The sequence below is a fragment of the Grammomys surdaster genome, unplaced genomic scaffold (assembly GCF_004785775.1).
Source record: "Grammomys surdaster isolate TR1022 unplaced genomic scaffold, NIH_TR_1.0 125947, whole genome shotgun sequence".
In the NCBI taxonomy this organism is placed as follows: Eukaryota; Metazoa; Chordata; class Mammalia; order Rodentia; family Muridae; genus Grammomys; species Grammomys surdaster.
The window spans coordinates 55,234-65,989 of NW_021620769.1; the positions used below are offsets into that span (position 1 = coordinate 55,234).

Consider the following 10,756-nt stretch of genomic DNA (forward strand, 5'->3'; position numbering starts at 1 on the left):
GGTATTGTAATTGTGTACACTGGGGGTGGCTATGGTATTGTAATTGTATATACTGTGCCTGGCTATGGTATTGTAATTGTGTACACTGTGCCTGGCTATGGTATTGTAATTGTGTACCACTGTGCCTGGCTATGGAATATTTTTATGATAGCAATCACGCTTAAGTGTCTGAAGAAAGTCTATGCCTTTGATTTGATGCGCTGGTCGGATGCTAGCTGCTTTCAGACTTACAACAAAGAGAAGACCTGGGACATGCCATGGTCTTTTTTATTTTTTTTTAATGGCATGTTTTTGTGGCTTAATTTTTGAAATTTTTCTTCCTGTAGTAATGGAAAGGAAACTTTTTTTAAAAATATATATAGCTTTCATTGAATAGTGCCAGACAGAAGGAGGCTGTAAACAGACCAAAGCATTGGATACAGGTGCGCTTGAATTTACAGGATGTGCATTTGACTGTTGAAGATTAGTCAATAGGCCAAGGCTATGTACAAGTCACCCATATTCACCAGAACGAGCTCACTATCATTTATATTCAGCACAGCATTTCGGTGTGTCTCACAGTATGTAGCTGTGAAACGCAGCTCCTAAGAATGACAATGCCTCAGTCTTTACCAGATTTGCTTATAGATTGAACTCTATAAGCTTCTGTAGCATATATATATATATTGTATAGTATAATGATACCACATGACGTACATGCATCTCAATTTGCTGGAGAACTGGTTTGCAAAATGTTTTTAGGGTAAGTAAGATTTGCGTGCATAAGAATGTCTGGAAAAATACCCAGGTTTGTTCAGAATGGATTAAAGTACAGCTCTACCAACAGATAACCCTTTTATATGGCATAAACGCTATATATACACACATATGTGTGTGTTTACAGTAAGATAAAGATTGGTGCTTATTTTGATTTCCAGTTCTATTTTCTCTTCTTTGTGGCTTATTGGTCTGGCAGCCCAGTATTCAGTAAAAGCTGGAGTGAAGGCCGGATGTCTGTGTTTGAGGACTTCCAGCCAAGATGCATCTGCCTCTCCTCCCCTTCTCTAACCTCAGTTAGGTGATTTAAACAAAACACATTCGCTCACAAGAGAGTCAGAAGCCAGGTGTCTTAGCTGGTGCCTAGTGAATCAGATGATTTAAGACAATGTGATGAATATGCTTACAAATAACCTCCATTTCACATGGTATCACGAGTAAATCTGTGCACGCACACACACACACTCACACATAAACACGTATGGATGCACAAGCACAAGACACATGTACACATACACACATGCACTCACACACACATGCACACAAGCTGATACAGATTTCTTCTATACATAGAAGTGGTTTTTAGCAGGTAGTTCACTATATAACTCAGTCCAGTCTTTTATTGACTCATCTCACAGAGAATCAGAATATTTTCCACTTGCATCACGTTGATCTCGCTAACATCTCTGTGAGATGAGGATCTGACTAAGGAGCAGTAATAAACGATTCCCTGTGGTGATGGACACGGGGCCGTTGTGAAACTAGGAAACCCTAAGTGTTGCAACGTTGAGTCTTTTTTCTTGGAAGCTTATTTTCTAACACACACACACACACACACACACACACACACACACACACACACTTTTCTTACTATTGAGCAGCCTTTAGTCTAACTGATGTGCGTGTCTGAAAGACATCTTCAGTAGTCATATCTCCACCAACTGATCTTTCCAAATGTTCCATCATGTGGCTGTCCCATATTTTCCTGGTCACTCCTGGTCTCCTTAGCTGGACCCATTCTATCCCCACATACTTAGAACTGGATTTCTCCAGGTGCCAGTCCTTGGAACTCTGTCCTGGTGATTTCCTCCATTTTATGGAATTAGTACCATTTAAAACTACTTATGTGTTGATAATGCTCAAATTTATTGTTCTAGCTTGGAACCCACCTCAAACCTTGGACTTGAATAGGGAGTTGCCAACTTGAGAGTCCCACTGGCATCTGAGGAGCATCTAAACAGTTCAAAGCAGCCCTGGACCTGGCCTTGCCTGAGACCCAAGCCTTAGCTTCCCTTCCTTCCACCACACTCTCAGTCCTCTTGCAAACCTTCTAACATCTTCCTTCAAAGGGGCCCAGTTCTGGAATAGTGGTGCATACCTTTAATGCCAGCACTCAAGAGGCAGAGGCAGGAGGATCATTGTGACTTTGAGGTCAGCCTGGTCTATATACCAAGTTTCAGGACAGCTGGTACTACATAGAGAGTTTGTCTCAAAACTAAACAAAACACCAAAAAGTCCCAAAACCCTCAACAAAACACACCCCAAGGGTGCTCCCTCCCTCCCAGGGTGCTCACTCCCCTCCAGGGTGCTCATACCCCCCTGTTCACTTCCTCCCCCCAGGGTGCTTGCTTCCCCCCTCTCACTCATCCTCATACTGCCCAAGTTATGCTGATAGTTTTCAAACTGCTGTCTGTGCCCACCTTGTCTTGAATCAGGCTTCTTTGGCCTAGCAATGAGAATGAACCTGCTAGATTGGGCATCCTTTACTGCAAGCCTACTATGAGTGCCCACCTTCCAGACACCCACTGGGGACCTCACATCGGCTTGTTCTCTGCCTTTACTTGCTTCCAGGTCTTTACTCACTTGTATCTTAAAAATATTTTTTAAAATTTAAATTTAAGTTTCACCATGCATCCAAGGCTGGCCTAGAACAAACACATAGCCAGAGCTGGGCTTGGATTTGTGAATCCTGACATTATCTTTCTGGGTGCCCAGATCACAGATAATGTACCACCACCCCCAGCTTAGTTGACTTTTTATGGAACCTACTTAAAATTTCTGAGTCCTCTTCCTGAATATTCTGTTCCATTTATATTTAATTTTTTCCTTATAATATTTAACACTATGGGATTGTCTTAGGGTTTTAATGCAGTGAAGAGACATCATGGCCAAGGCAACCCACACAAGCTGGACAAAGTGATGCATGCCTTTAATCCCAGCACTCAGGAGGCAGAGGTAGGCAAATCTCTGTGAGTTTGTGGCCAGCCTGGTCTATATAGACAGTTCCAAGACAGCCTGGACTACATATTTTTGAGATCTTGTATCAAAAAAACCCAAAACCAAAGCCAAAGCCAAAACCAAAACCAAAACCAAAACCAAAACCAAAACCAAAACCAAAACCAAACCAAATAGTAGTAATAGCAATACTAATACTAACAATAACAATAACTCTGCATACATGCAGGAAGTGCCTCTGGCCTTGAAGTCATTTTAAAAATCTACTTATAGGCTTGTACCATAGTAAACAACTTCACATAAGTATGAGTCTTTAATTAAAAGCAACTGGTTACTTGTGATGGTTAGTCTTGATTTATGTCTTTACAGGATGGACAAACCCATTGCTGCCCAGAGGGTTGGAGGGAAAATCCTATCAGAGAGACTTCTCCCAAGAAACCACGTGAGTTGGGTGAATGGGAGATGCAAATGTGGGCACTTCTGTGGCTGGTTCTGACGTTGGCCTCTCCTGCTGTAGGACTGGCCTCTGGTAGACTGGCACCACAGGCTGCCAGGCTGAGAGGCCCTGAGACTTCCAGCTGACCCTGCCAAGGGGCTGGACCAGCGAGTGGAAGCTCAGTGCCAGCTGCAAACTACTAGAGAACGCAGCCGAAGTGACAGGGTGCAGAAGTGGCCACATTCCCGACCCATAACACAGAGAGATCTGATAAAATGGTTATTTTAAACGACTGAGGTTGAGGGTATCTGGTTATCAAAAGAGAAACGGAGTTAGCAAAACTAACCAGTTGCCTGATCCTGACAGCAGAGTAAGATACAGGGTGATTAACTGCGTCCTGTGGGGAACAGACCCTAGCCAGAGTGACACTGTCTGCATCCTGTCTCTTCGGCTCAACCACTTCTTACACAGCAGTGGGAGACCTCAAGCAGAACAGGGAGAGAACACATCCGAGCCTAAAGGGCTTCGCTCCAGAAAAACACCTTACACTTCTGGACCTACGATCTGTCTCTGAGATTATCAGGGAGGGTACCAATCAACAACCGGAGGTGCCGGCATCATGTCTGAGGCTTGAGGCATACAAAGAAAAGCTGCCTTCCCAATGGATCTTTGCAGCGTTTCCAGGTATCTAATTATACACTGCTCTGGAAGAGTCGTTAAGAGAGTTTTATCTTTTTATAGGCTCCTTCCCCAGACATCTTCTAACTACAAGTTGGATCTGTACCCGGGCTTGTTTATAGCGTGACCCTGTCATCGTCTCGTACTTTAAACAAGACTATTAACTTCACAAAGGGCACCATTGAATTGCCTTTTTTCTTCTGTTCTCCCCCCAAATAAAGTAAAAGTAACATTTGAAAGTCATCACAGCTGCAAGGAAAAACATTTTATGCTTGGTAACAGTGGATTATTCATAGTTTTTCTGGGAAAAGTTCATCCCTTGTAAAAGTATACTTAACTTCAGCATTATAAAGTTTACTGATGAAGCTGGGCAGAAGCCAAAACTTGTTTTTAAATTTCTTTCTCTATTTCTGAAAACTTTCTCCTCTCTTTCTCATAAGAAAATAAGAACATGTATTTAAGGTAAATAAATGATAGTTAACCTTTCATTTATTTGAAATGAATGAGGAGGGGTTAGTGAAAGGGTTAAACTGAGGCAAGCCCACGTTAAGCAGGGTAGACTGTGACTCTCCAACCACCTTCTTTATCTATCTCTGCACCACAGCGAGGAAGCTGGGACTTCTCTTCAGTTTTATTGCATTCTGCATTTCAGTAAGTAATTAGAGAAGAAATTCAAAAGTGCCTAGACATATGCTTTCTCTCAGGACATCTCCAAAACCAACGATGATTATCATATTTTACCAAAAATATCATTAAGCTACCATGGCAACTCTTTCTGGGTGGTAATCTGGTTTAGACAAGAAAAATATGGTTTTAAAAACTAAAAATTATTCTTAAAGGACTCCAGACTCCCCCTTCTGATGCTGTCTCATTTAAAAAAAAAAGAAAGGAAGGAAGGAAGGGAGGGAGGGAGGGAGAGAGGGAGGAAGGAAGGAAGGAAGGAAGGAAGGAAGGGAGAGAGGGAGGAAGGAAGGAAGGAAGGAAGGAAGGAAGGAAGGAAGGAAGGAAGTGGTTTCTCCCTCCAGTAGAATACAGTGAAATCATGTGAGGGCTCAAAGCTAATGCTATGCTATCTGTGGTGATTAACTGTAAGGATCAGAGCACTGGTTGAGGAGGAAAAAAACCACAACCTCAGTTCCCAGTGCCTATGTCAGATGCCTCACAACTGCCAGCAACTCCAGCTCTGAGGGATGCAATGCTGCTGGCCTCCTTGGGCACCAGCATTGATGTGTACCACACACACACACACCACACACACACACACACACAGGCATACACTTAAAAATAAAATGATCTTTAAGGAGATATTAGAGGAATTGTGTGTGAATGTGGTTCATTCTCCAGTATGAAACTTTTGAAATTTAAATGTCAAATCTGCCCCCCTAGTGTGGATTCTCAAGCTCAAAGTCAGCATCAAATGAAACATCAGGGTAAAGGCCACCAACAAAGCATGAGAGTTTCTTCCCAGGGAGGCCTCTCCTGGATGAAGGCCATGTTAGCAGAATGGCATTTTTAAATGTCTCATCTCCACGATTTAAAAGTCAGACCACATCTGAATGAAATCATTTTTGGCATTATTATTATTATTACTATTATTCTCTCTTCTAAATGAAGAATGGCATTTATTTGGGCCTTGACACAAGGCTAAGTTGAATCATGTAATTCATGAATAGGATGGGGAGAGGGGGGTCTTTTAGGAGGGTACCCCACACCAGAGGGGGGAGTCGGTGAACTAAGCCACCCCATTCCCATGCTGGGCTGGCCAAAGCTCAGGAAGAAGGCTTCTGAGATTAGGAAACAGTCCAGGAGGCACAGCATGGATGGGTTTGTAGCAGGTCAGCTTTCCCTTCAGCTTGGAGGCATGTTGCCTAATCGTCTGTGGCGGTTTGGATGAGAGTGACCGCGTATGTTCATGTGTGCACATGCTTAGTTCTCTGGGAAGGAGTAGGCCGAGTGTCTTTGATGGCACAGGCGTGTTGCTGGTGGTGGGCTGTGAGGAACTAAGATATTGCCTTATTCCTTTAAAAAATATTATAAATATTTGGTCTGAATTTTAAATATTTACCTCTTAAAATGTATTTGTGATTACATTCAGAATGTCGATTATTTTTGTCTTTTTTTTGTTTGCTTGTTTGTTTTTTGTTTTTGTTTTTCGAGACAGGGTTTCTCTGTGTAGCCCGGGCTGTCCTGGAACTCACTCTGTAGACCAGGCTGGCCTCAAACTCAGAAATCCACCTGCCTCTGCCTCCCAAGTACTGGGATTAAAGTCATGCACCACCACCGCCCTATTTTTGTCTTAAAAAATTTTTTTTATTCACTTTACATCCCAATACCCCTCCTCTCCTCCCAGTACCCTTCACACAGATCCTCTCCCTTTCTCTGAAGCTGTGGGTATCACCAAGTCACTGCAGGACTGGATGTAACCTCTCCCACTGAGGCCAACTAAGGCAGCCCAGTTAGGGGGACAGGATCTGCAGGCAGGTGACAGATTCAGGCACAGCCCCCACAGAAAACTGAGCTGCACATCTGTAGAGGTGGGGGCCCAGGTCTAGCCTGTGCTCCTTCTTTGGTTGGGGGTTCAGTCTCTGAGAGCCCCAGGGGTTCAGATTAGTTGACTCTGTTGGTCTTCCTGTGGAGTCTCTGTCCTCTTTGGGTCTCTCAATCCTTCCCCCAACTCTTCCTCAAGACTTCCCAAGCTTGGTCTAATGTTTGGCTGTGGGTCTTTGCATTTGTATCTATTGGGTGTTGGGTAGAACTTCTCAAAGGATAGTTAAGCTAGGTTTATTATTTCTTTTAAGTTAAGAGGTTTCTTTTCTTTTAGAGTTACTTACATATTTTTAATATACATGTGTATGACACATGAGTTTATGTGCACCACATACATGCAGGTACCAAAAGAGAGGAACATCAGGTCTCCAGCTGGAGCTAAAGGTGGTTGTAAGGGCCTCCAAGTGGATTCTGGGAACTGAACCCAGCCCTTTTCAAGAGTAATGTGTGCTTTTAACCTTGAAGCCTTCTCTCCAGCCTCTGAGAAGGTTTTCCTTCTCCAGAGATCAAAATGTATTCTTTTCTTCTGTTACTTTGTGGTTTGAGGTTTTAGATGCTTAAGTAAAGAATGAAGACGACTCGTTAGATTACTGGCTCCTACGCTTCAGAGTTTTATGTATTTGATTAAACTTATCAGACTTAGCTTTCCTAGCTGTAAAATGGGAATAATTATGGCATTGCTCAGTTAGAGAAAATATTTTCCATACACTATAATGTGTCTAGTTCTTATATATATTTGAAAAATGGTAATTGTATATTACACTATTGTATAAAGGAATGAGTAAGAATTTAACTTTTCCTTTCAGGAAGCTAAATAGCACTCTTTATAAATGAGTCAGTCTTTTACTTTATCCAGTGATATGAACACACATCACATGTCTGTGTACTCTGACACTCACTCAGTTTCCCCAACGATGTGTATTCCCTAACTCTAACGCTAACCCTAACCCTAACACTGTCTGACCCTAACCCTAATGCTGTCTAACAATAGCCTTAACCTAACCCTGTCTAACTCTAACCCTAACCCTGCCTAGTCTATCATATTGATTAGACACTGTAGCCTTTAAACATCTAACAAGGTGCATGGAAATAACATGTTGTTCCTTTTGTCAACGGTCAGAATTATTTTCTTATTTCTTTTCTTCACATGACTTTTAGACTTATTTTAAATATTTTAATCACATAATATAATGAGATCACATCCCTGTATCAGTGGTGTTAGAGGTATCATTTAAAACATCTAATTTTTAGATCTTCTAACACATTAGGAGGCAGCCATGTCTACCACAACCCTACCAACACTTTAAAATGCAACACTTAGATGAAGGAGGAAATTGTAGTGGTGTGCTCATGTAGGGAACAACAGTGAGAATTTACTGGTTACTCACCAGGTTGTTGGTGCTTACTCAGTGTCTTAGGGAAACGGCCAACATGGCGGATCTACCATTTAGTTGGCGGGAACAATACAGTGGCCTCTTATGCTGCATTTCCATTTCTCTACTACTGGGGATTAAACCCGGCTTTGCATGCCTTTCGGCTCTCACCCTGAGCCACATCTCCCTGACTTAACACAGCAGCCTCAGCATCTGACTTAGGCCAAAGCAGCTCATTCAAGGCTTGTTTCTTGACAGACTGCTACAGATCCTAATAGACAGTGACGTCATTTCTAATCTTTGCATTTAACCACTGAAATGTGGACATTTTAAATGATCCATATTATTGTATTTTAAACCATTGATAAAATTATCTTTTGTGTTTTAGTTTTGGCAAATATATTTATTTCAAGTAACAGTCCAAATCACTTCATTTATTTTGTGTTTCAGGCATCAGAGCCATATGGTTTCTTTTAAAAAGACACCATTACAATTTATAACTACTAATGTATTTTGATGTCTAAACACAGAAATAATTTTATTTGAAAATTATAAATCATAGCCGAGTATCCACACAAGCTGTTCCTTACGAGAGTGAGCTTCTCTCTGTGCTGATGGGAGTGGCCGTCAGTGGAATGACTCAAAATAATGAAAGCTTTTCTAAGTTGTACGTGAGCCAAAGCAACAGTGTATAGTACAGTCACACAGCAATGGTGCGTTGTACACACCAACCACACAGCAACAGTGCATTGCACACACTAACCACACAGCAACAGTGCCTTGCACACACCAACCACACAGCAATGGCACATTGTACACACCAACTACATAAAAGTATGTTAAATACACAGGTGTGCCACAAAATGTGCTGTAACATTCTGACTTTGATTCCTTATAATAATTATACTATATAATTATTAGATATAGATATATGTATCTATATATAATGTTAAAAGTTGCAGGTGACATCATATAGTCAGATCTCTTGTTTCCTTGTGTAGCCCTGGCTGTTCTGGAACTTGCTCTGTAGACCAGGCTAGCCACAAACTCAGAGATCTGCCTACCTCTGTCTCCCAAGTGCTACCATGCTGGCCTAAAATTAGGTCTTTTTTTTTTTTTTTAAAAAAAGGGCTTCTTAAAACTTTTTTCCATTCGTGACCCTTTGTGCTTGAGAATTAAAAACAATTACTTTAATTAATGTGTATGGGTGTTCCACCTGCATAACGCTTGTGCTCCTGTGCCCTTGGATGCATAAGGAAGTGTTGGATCCCCTGGGACTAAATCACAGAATGGTTTGTGCTGCAGTGTGGGTTCTGGGAATCTCACTCAGATCCTCTGCAAGAGCAGCTAGTGCTCTGACTCCCAAGCCATCTCTCTATCTCCAAGCTTATTCAAAATTATTTTTAATTATGCTGTGGACATATGTGCAGCTATGCATGGAGCCAGAGAAGTGATCCCCCAGAGTTGGAATGAGGGATGATTGAGACCCACCTGGTGCGGGTGCTAAGAACCAAACTCTGGTCCTCTGGAAGAGCAGTGCATTGTTTTAACCACAGATCCATTTCTCTAGCCCCTTGCCTGAGAAATTTTTAAGAGCCACCATAAAATAGGTATGCAGACCAAGCATCATTTACTGATAATGTATCACAGATAAATTAATCCAATCATTTGGTATATATATATATATATATATATATATATATATATATATATATTCTTATTTGCTTGTTATTGTGTGTGTGTGTGATAAGTGTGTGGCATGTCACAGTGCACGTGTTGAGGTCAGAGGTCAATTTTGTGGGGCCAGTTCTTTATGCCCACTTTTACATAGGTTCCAGACATGAGGCTCAGGTCACTGGGCTGGCATGGCTAGTGGATTTTACCCAGTGTATCATCACTGTCTCAATTTTTATCATCTATTAAAAATGAACACAAAATTATATACTAATGACATGGAAATTCTTGTTTATTTTTACATAAAGAGCACTGTCTTTGGGGGCTGGCGATGGCGCAGTGGTTAAGAACATTTATTGTTTTTGCAGAAGACTTAGGTTCTGTTCTTGGCACCCATGGTGGGCAGCTCATGACCTGTTAACTCTAGCTACAAGGGATCTGATGCCCTCTTTTGGCCTCTGTGAGCACTGGCACACACATGTAAAATAAAAAAGATTCTTTAAAAAATTGTATCTTAGCTGACTTTGATCTTAGCCGACTTTTATATGTGGACTATCTTCAATGTTTTTCAGAAGTGATTGACTTTTGACTTTATAATTGTCAATGCTGAGGGTATGTCCTTGTATGATACATAGCACAAAATGGCAAAATGTTTAGAGCCATTTCAAAAATTGTTAGAAAGTCTATTCTAATCCAAATTCATTTAAAGACATTTTAAAATGAAATTCAAGTAAATGACTCTTAACAAAAAAATTTTTAAAATCAAATATTTTAACACAAGTCAAAGCAAAGACAAGTATATGCTGAGAAATGATGGCAGGGCATCAGAAGCCTTGGTTTTCAGTTGTCAAGCCATTATGTTTAATATGTACGGTGAACATTGTAATTGACTACATACAGTGGTCTTTAATCCCGGCCAGGTTGCTTCAGGCAGTGTTATTGGCACCGTGTGATAAGAACATGAACACGCACACTGTAAAGTCTCACTGTGTGAGGACGTGCACACTGTAAAGTCCCACTGTGTGAGGACATGCACACTGTAAAGTCCCACTGTGTG

At 41.3% G+C, this 10,756-nt stretch overlaps 1 protein-coding gene across 1 annotated transcript in view; it reads right to left on the reverse strand.

The window, feature by feature from the left end:
• Ednra (endothelin receptor type A) overlaps positions 1–10,756 on the reverse strand; it is a 56,859-nt gene that overhangs the window by 12,888 nt on the left and 33,215 nt on the right. The gene's annotated exons all lie outside the window — the stretch shown is intronic.